Source organism: Penaeus monodon, chromosome 40 (assembly GCF_015228065.2).
Source record: "Penaeus monodon isolate SGIC_2016 chromosome 40, NSTDA_Pmon_1, whole genome shotgun sequence".
Classification (NCBI taxonomy): Eukaryota; Metazoa; Arthropoda; class Malacostraca; order Decapoda; family Penaeidae; genus Penaeus; species Penaeus monodon.
In genome coordinates, this window is record NC_051425.1 from 11,101,989 (window position 1) to 11,110,458 (window position 8,470).

An 8,470-nucleotide genomic window follows, 5' to 3' on the forward strand; every position below is an offset into this window, starting at 1 on the left:
ACAAACACACACACACACACATAAAATATATATTGTAACCCAGCTTTATATATGTGATGATACTGAAATGTGTATAACAATGTTATTCTATTTATCTGTTGTTAAATTTTCTACATGCCTTGTATAATCTTATGTATTGTCACATGCCAATATTCCACACACACACATACATAAAAGTATGTCCATTGCTTTAAACCTGTTTATTCGTCTCTTCGTTGCCACACTAGACATTCCTATGTTGTATTTTCTATCCCCTTCCACAAGAGCTATGCATTGTTGTAACACTACCTTTCATCACCAATGATTGTCATTGTTAAGCACGTGATCTATTCCCATCTTTTGACCACTGTAGGAGATGACAGGCAGACTCCCTGCGGAGAGCCCAGGAGCAACACCTCGCTCCTCGGCGCAGCCGTACTCCATCATACTATATAATAAAACGAGTCAAGACATCTTGCTCGTCTACCTTACACCCTAGGCTCTCCACCTAACATACTCTTGTAGGGCCCATCATTCCGGCTCTTACACCTACACACACACACACACACACACACACACCACACACACACACACACACCCCACACTATATAATAATTATTTATTTAAAATTATATAAGTTTTTGGTTTTAAATTTAGGACCCCAACAAAAAACACACACAAAAAACACACACACACACACACACCACACACACACACACAACACACAACACACATATATTATATTATATATTATATTTTATATATAATATATTATATTATATAAGTTTATATATTAACAACACACACACACACCACAAATTCAACAAACAAAAACACCAACAAAAACAACAAAACACAAAAAAACAAAAAATAATATATTATAAAAATAAAAATTATATTAAAAATATATATAAAATATTAAAATTAAAAATATTTCCCTATTATATAAATATATTTTAAGAAAATATTTTTTTTAATATAATTACATTTTATATAGAAACACACACACACCCACACCACCCCCAACACAACAAAGAAACAAAAAAACATATATAATTATAATATCATATATTAACAATATAGATTTGTTTTAACACATAACAACAAAAAATAAAAAAAAAAATAAGAATAATAAAGTTAAATGTAAATATAATATATTATTATATTATAAATTTTATATAGGTTAAAATATAATATATTATTATATATTATTTTAAATAGTATATATTATATAGAATATATTAATATTTTATATATGTAATTTATTTTAAAAATTATATATATATATTTATATAATGTATAAATAATAATATATTATAAAAATTTTTTTTATATTAGTAATATAAATAATAAAAATAAATAATTTAATATATTTTAATAATTTATAATATGTTAACATATATTTTAATGAATATTAATATATAATATATATATTATATATATATTATATTAATATATATATTGTTATGTTATATATATATATAAATAAAATTATAATATATATTAAAATATATATATATATATATATATGATATAAATATTGTCCCGGGGTTTTTCTTTTTGTTTTGTTTTTTATTCCCTAACCTTTTGGTTTTTTGGGGGTACCCCTCGGGATAGATTTCTCAGGTATATAAAAAAACAATGTTTTTTTCATATTATATTACAAAATATACATCGGTTTACAAATGCAAATGATAAATGGTCGTGACTGGTCTGATTCCCGTTAGAGTGTCTGGATTTCCCAGGCTACAAAAGGTTTCATGGGGGTGGAGACCCGAAAAAGCCCAGGATTTCGCTGGTAGAGTGGGAGCACTATCGACATTAAGCCCGGTAAAATAGAGGCTGTAACAAAGGTTCAAGGGAGGAAAAAAAATTTTTTCCTTACCCCCTCAAAGCATTCATTTACTTTACTTCGTCTTTACCAATCGTTATTATGAAAATAAAATTTTATGAAATACATCCCAACAATTTCTCCGCCTTCACCAAAGTTATATATGAAATTTTAAAGAAATTACATCCTTAAATTCCAACAAAACCCCTTACCAGGAAGTTTTTATGTTGGTCTTGTTCACCAAGTTCCCCTTATGAAACCCCAAAATTTTAAAAGTATAAGTAAACAGTACACACTCAAAGAATTTTGGGCCCATCAAAAGATAACTCAAAAAAAAACTGAGTTGCAGCCCCTCTGTTTCACATTTTTATTTATTTCTTATACGCCCAAAAAAGACGGGGTTTTCTGGGGTCCCCCATTAGGGGCCCCTTTCCTTAGCCCCAAAGCATTCCTTTGTTTTTATGAACAAAAATGGCTTAACAAGCCCCCCCTGAATTAAAAAGTTTATTTGCCGAACATCGAGAACCTTCCTCCTTTTTAAAAAACCATCAACATAAATCTTTTTTAACATCTCAACCAAAACCCCCGGCTCAAATTTTTCCTGTGAGACACAAAAAAAAACAATACCGTTTTTGGACCGCTAATCACCAAACAATGGCAATTCCATACAAACATTTTCCGAAAGCCCAAACCTTACTGGGCCCCAACTTCATTTCCTTTTGTTTCATTCCATATTTTTTATAAAATCAACAGCATCAAAACCAATCACTCGAGCCCTTAAAAATGTGTAGAACGGGGGAAAACCTTTTATACGAAATGTGGTTTCTTAAAAAATTCTTTATAACTAATAGTTTTCCATGTTTTATTTGATAAAAAACGAAACTTTCCTATTAAAAAATTCCAAACCAACCACTGTCCCTACTGTTAAAAAAGACCCTAGGTATGTTTAAATACAGTATGTGGGTAGTTTAAGTTTGAAATAGGAAGCAGCTAAAATCTTTGTTACAAATTTAAATTTCCCCCCAAAACAAATTTTACTTTTATCTTTACCAACAATAACAAATGCCAAATTTCTAAACAACCGTTAAAAACGTAACTCTGAACTGTGTTCTAATGTAGTCTACTTATTCCCTGTCCTTGCTGCCAAGCTCGGTACGTGGGTCTCCCTCACGATGGTTACGACACCGCAATACTAGAACACAAAGGCAAATCCTTCAGGACTGGCCTCCCACTGTGTAAACCATCTTTCTCGGCAATAATAGAAAATTCTCAACATCACTCAACACCCTTCTGTAACATAGATTTTAGAATTCTATCCTCACACGCCTCCCGCCTGCCCTTCATCTCAGAACCCTGCTGATTCAACCACCTTATTCACACAATAGATCTTCCCTCCCAACCACCACTTTGTTGTTTTTCCATATTTCTTTTTTTTGTTCATGTATATACGTTATTTTTCTCAACTAGATGATTATTTTATGCCTTTACTAGTTTGTTTTTTGTCTATGTATATATTGTTCTCTTTCGTTTTTGTACATTTATATATTTTTATATTAGAACCAGACACATTGTAATAACCATTGTCTAATTGACTTTTGGGTTTTTTTGACAGTACTGATGATGGAGGATTTGTTATACCTCCGAAACGTCTAAATAAACATGAAATTCTTCACGACTGTATCAGTCTGCCTATTCATACTTACTATACGACGCCTGAGGGGCAAATCTATCACCGATAATATATATATATATATATATATATATATATATATATATATATATATATATGTGTGTGTGTGTGTGTGTGTGTGTGTGTGTGTGTGTGTGTGTGTGTGTGTGTGGGGTGTTGTGTGTTGTGTGTGTGTGTACAAACGAAATTAAGAAAAAATAAAATCTACTTACAATGTGTTCAGGTGTGGAGCTTGGAGTAGAGTGGCAAACCATTGAATGGCGACCACCGACGATGGCTAACGTGAGGCTTTGGTGGAGTCGAAGCTGCCATCCGAGAGTAGGGCTGAACCAAAAGGACACTTACACCTCATACGCACACCACATACACAACATATTCGCACAATTATTTACAGGAAATAGTGAAACCATCACTATTAATACCAGAGACCCTTTGCAAAGCCCCCAATTCAACTTAAATCACAAGATTTCAGTTAAAAGTGGGGTTTCACTCAAATTAATACTTTTAACCACTGACGTAAGCTAGTTACGTAACTAAGAATAACAAAACTTTATACAGAACATCGGCTGAGTATGTCAGCTCCAACATTTTCTTGCCCTTTTATATATTCTATTGTGAATGAATATGACTGAAGAGCGAGAGACCAGCGCATAAGTCGACCGTTGCTGTTTTTCATGTTCTTGATATACATCAGTGGCTGTTGATCGGTTTGCAAAATAAATTCACGTCCGTATAAATAGCACCAGAATTTTCCGATCGCCCAAACGATCGCCAAACCTTCTCGTTCAATGACAGCGTAACGAGTCTCCCGATCCTTAAGTTTTCTGCTTGCATAGGCGATGGGCATAAGGACGCCATCAACACTTTGCAACAAGACGGCCCGAGGCCAGTGTCACTCGCGTCGGTGCGGAGATAAAAAGTCTTACTGTAGTCGGGCAAAGTCAGAATAGGAGCATTAATCAAGAGATCTTTTAACTCGTTAATTCTGTCGACGAGGCTAGGGGTTAGATTCAATTCATTAGGGCTAAATTTCTTTAACAGAGCATTCAGAGGATACGCTTGATCTGCCAGGTTCGAATAAATTACGGTAGAACGACAGAGCTCCGAGAAAGCTGCGTAACTGCTTCTTTGTCTCTGGCAATGGCATGTTCTTAATGGCACTGACTTTATCGAGAATTGTACTTAATCCTTTAGTACCAAGATTAAATCCCAGATATTTTATGCTAGGATAAGCAAAATAGCATTTACTTGGTCCGGCGGTTAACCCGTGCTCGCGTAAACGCTCCAGAACTTTCCTCAAATGTTAATATGATCAGAAAATGTCTGACTATGAATAACTAGGTTATCAAAATAGCAGGTAACATTGCTTAGACCAGCGGTTACCTTACCCCATCAGTCTAATAAAAGTAGCGGACGCCGTACGTAAACCGAACGGTAATTTTGTAAACTGCAAAAGGGCCATACTTCTGTGTGCAAACGCGGTGTACTGCTTTGCCTTATCGCTCAAAGGAATTTGCCAGTATCCCTTACAGAGATCAATTCTGTAAAATACGAATCTCCCACGAAATTACCCAACGCTTCTTCCATGGTTGGCATAGGCTCTGCGTCTGATGGTCTGTGTAAATGGAAAAGGGTCGACCATTAGAGATACGCGTTGTAATGGCGTACCGATTCCACCACGGCGAGCGCCTCTAAATCAATGACCGGATAATTGCGCTCCGAATCTCTCAGCTTCCGTGAATAATATGCAACAGCCTGGGGGACACCCTTATCCCTCTGCATCAAGCAGGACCCAATGGCTACACCTGAGGCATCCGAGTGAACCTCGAACGGCCTATCAAAATTAGGTTTCCGCAAGACAGGTGCTGTAACCAACCGGTGTTTCATATCTTCAAATGCTTTCTGTTGCTCACTTCCCCACACGAATTTTTCCTTCTTCCGCAACAGTCGAGTTAATGGGGCCGCCAACGTAGCATAATTATCTACGTGCTTTCTGAAGAAGCCAGTGGCACCCAAGAACTGACGGACTTGCCTTACTGTCCGCGGAGGTTGCATCCTCGAGATGGCTTCCACCTTCTCAGGATCAGGAGATATACCCTGTGGGGTAACAAGAAAGCCCAAGAATTTGAAAGAGTTTACAGCAAGCTGACACTTGGAAACATTCAGACGGAATCCTGCCCGAGCTAAGAGGCCAAGAACCTCGTCAAGGTGAGACAGATGCTCGTCGAAAGATCTCGAGTAAATGACGACATCGTCTAGATATGCTAGAGCATGCTTCCCCAAAACTGAACTTAGGACTGCATTAATAGCACGTTGAAATGTGCTTGGGGCTGTAGCCAAGCCAAAAGGCATACGGTTAAATTGAAGCAGCCTAAAGCCATCACTAAATGCCGTTTTAGGTCTATCACTTGGTTCCACTTCTATCGTCCAATAGGCGGATTTAGCATCGAGGGCAGAAAACCATTGTGGCCTGACAACTCATCAATCATTTGATCTAACCTAGGCATGGGGTATGCGTCTGCAGTGGTTACTCTATTCAGCCTTCTATAATCAACGCAGAAACGTATACCTCCATCCTTCTTCCTTACCAACACCACGGGTGACAACCAAGGAGATGTTGACGGTGAAATGTAGCCATTGGGTCCTGCTTGATGCAGAGGGATGATAAGGGTGTCCCCAGGCTGTTGCATATTATTCACGGAAGCTGAGGGATGCGGAGCGCAATTATCCGGTCATTGATTTAGAGGCGCTCGCCGTGGTGGAATCGGTACGCCATTACAACGCATATCTCTATGGTCGACCCTTTTCCATCTACACAGACCATAGACCCTTGGTTTATGTTTTCAAACAGCCAACTAAGTCGGTTAGGATGACGAGATGGAGCCATGAACTCTCCTCATATAATTATAATATAAAGTACAAGCCCGGAGCATCACATCACCTTCCCGACCTTTTAAGTAGAAAGGTAGATGCAATCGATGCCATGCTTGATTCGCAGCAGGTGGCCGGGGCACAGCAGAATGATCCGCTGTGGAATGAAATTATATTCTACCTCAGGGAAGAGAGGGCACCGAGGAGGAAGATTCCGCTTCCGCTCGATGAATTCAAATTGAAAGAGGGCCTCTTATATCATCATCGTGTCTTGCCAGAGAGGGTGATCCAACAACTCGTCATTCCTCGATCTTTAAGAGGTAAGGTGTTGGAGATCGTTCATTGTGATAAATCTGCCGCTCACCCAGGTATATTCAGAACGTATTGCAGGCTTCGAGATCAATATTATTTCCCACAAATGTTGTCCGAGGTTCGGAGGTTCGTGCAGTCTTGTGTCCAGTGCCAGAGGAGGAAGGGTCTTGCTTCCAGGCAAGCACCTCTCGCTTCTATGCCTGAGGTAACGCAGCCATTTGAGAGAGTCTCTGCAGATCTTATCGAAATGGTAAATTCAGCCAGAGGGCACAGGTATGTATTGGTCATCATTGATCATTTTTCGCGGTATTTGCAATTGGTGCCATTAGTCAACAAAGAGGCTGGTACAGTAGCCGATGCTTTCATCGACAATTTCTTTACTTTGTTTGGTCCGCCCCGGACTTTATTAACAGATAACGGTAATGAGTTTACAAATAGACTATTTAGACAAGTTTGTCAGATTTTAAGGGTAAAAACTATGTATACGACGTGCTATCATCCACAGGCTAATGGTATGGCTGAAAGAGTGAATAGGTCCTGAAGGATTCTTTAGCCACACTAGTAGGTCAGCATCCCCAAGATTGGGACCGGATGCTTTCCGTATGTCCGCCTCGCACTCAACACTTCGATACACAGGAGCGTGAGCCAGACGCCTCTGTATCTCCTTACAGGACGAGACGGATATTTTCCCGCTAATCTTACGAACTACCAGGAAGCAGACGAAGACGCTGCACGGATGCTCAGAGATGGTCTTCGTGAAGCTCGTGATGCTGCAGTCCAGAGCGCGAGGAATGCTAGAGAGAGATGGGCGCGCGATTACGACAAGAAAGTAAGGACCAGATTTCGTCCACAGGTGGGAGACCTCGTGTTGGTCAAGCTCATACGCCCGATACGACCCGTCGTGTAGCAGCCTTGGCGCCGAAGTGGAGTGGGCCTGTGAAGATTATAAAGCAAATTGGACTAGTTAATTACGTCGTCGAGGATCCTTTTATGCCGTACCAAGAAATAAAGTGCCACATCAATCAGCTGAGGAAGTACGTACCCCGAGATGAATCCCGCTTTGCTGAACCGCCGCCGAGACCCGAGGAGGAAGTTGATGATCCCGATCAGACGGCCGATGATCGAGATGACCACCTTCGTTTCGAGGATGAAGAGGACGATTTAGCAGACCCAGGAATCCCGGGACCGAGTCGGAGAATTGGACCAGACGAGGAGGTATAGGCATTCCAGGCACAGGGTCGTGAGTCATACAAGGTTCTAAAGGGAGTCGGTCGTGGGTTGTGTGCACCATTCAATCACGTCACTTACCCGTAGAAATATCAACAAATCATTTCACGTAATACCTGTGTTAATATATCTTCTCTGGTTTCAGTCGTCGAAGTCCTGGAAATGCTTTGCCGCCGTACCTGCCTTTTACCCCAGACCATCGCCTCCAGCCATAATAGTGACCTTTTGCACGTCAACAGGGATTGCCGCGCTTGTAGGGGGAGGAGTTGTAGTGAACAGCTTCGCGAAATCTCTCGTCGTTCACTCCAGGAGGCAGAAAACCATGTCAGATATCTCTTCTCACCTCCACCTCTCCCACAGGCCGGAATAGTCTAAATGGTTCGAGAACTAAAAGAACTCGAGGTGGCAACACTCCTGTAGGAGCCACGGCGTGGCGAAGTTTTGCCCTCCCCACGCGTGGAAAATTATGAGGGGGGGACTATGGCATTACAAGGAGTTCCCTTGCATCTCCAGACAGAATGCAAGACCTGGACTTCGGTCGCTGGCACTTCGCCGAAGCC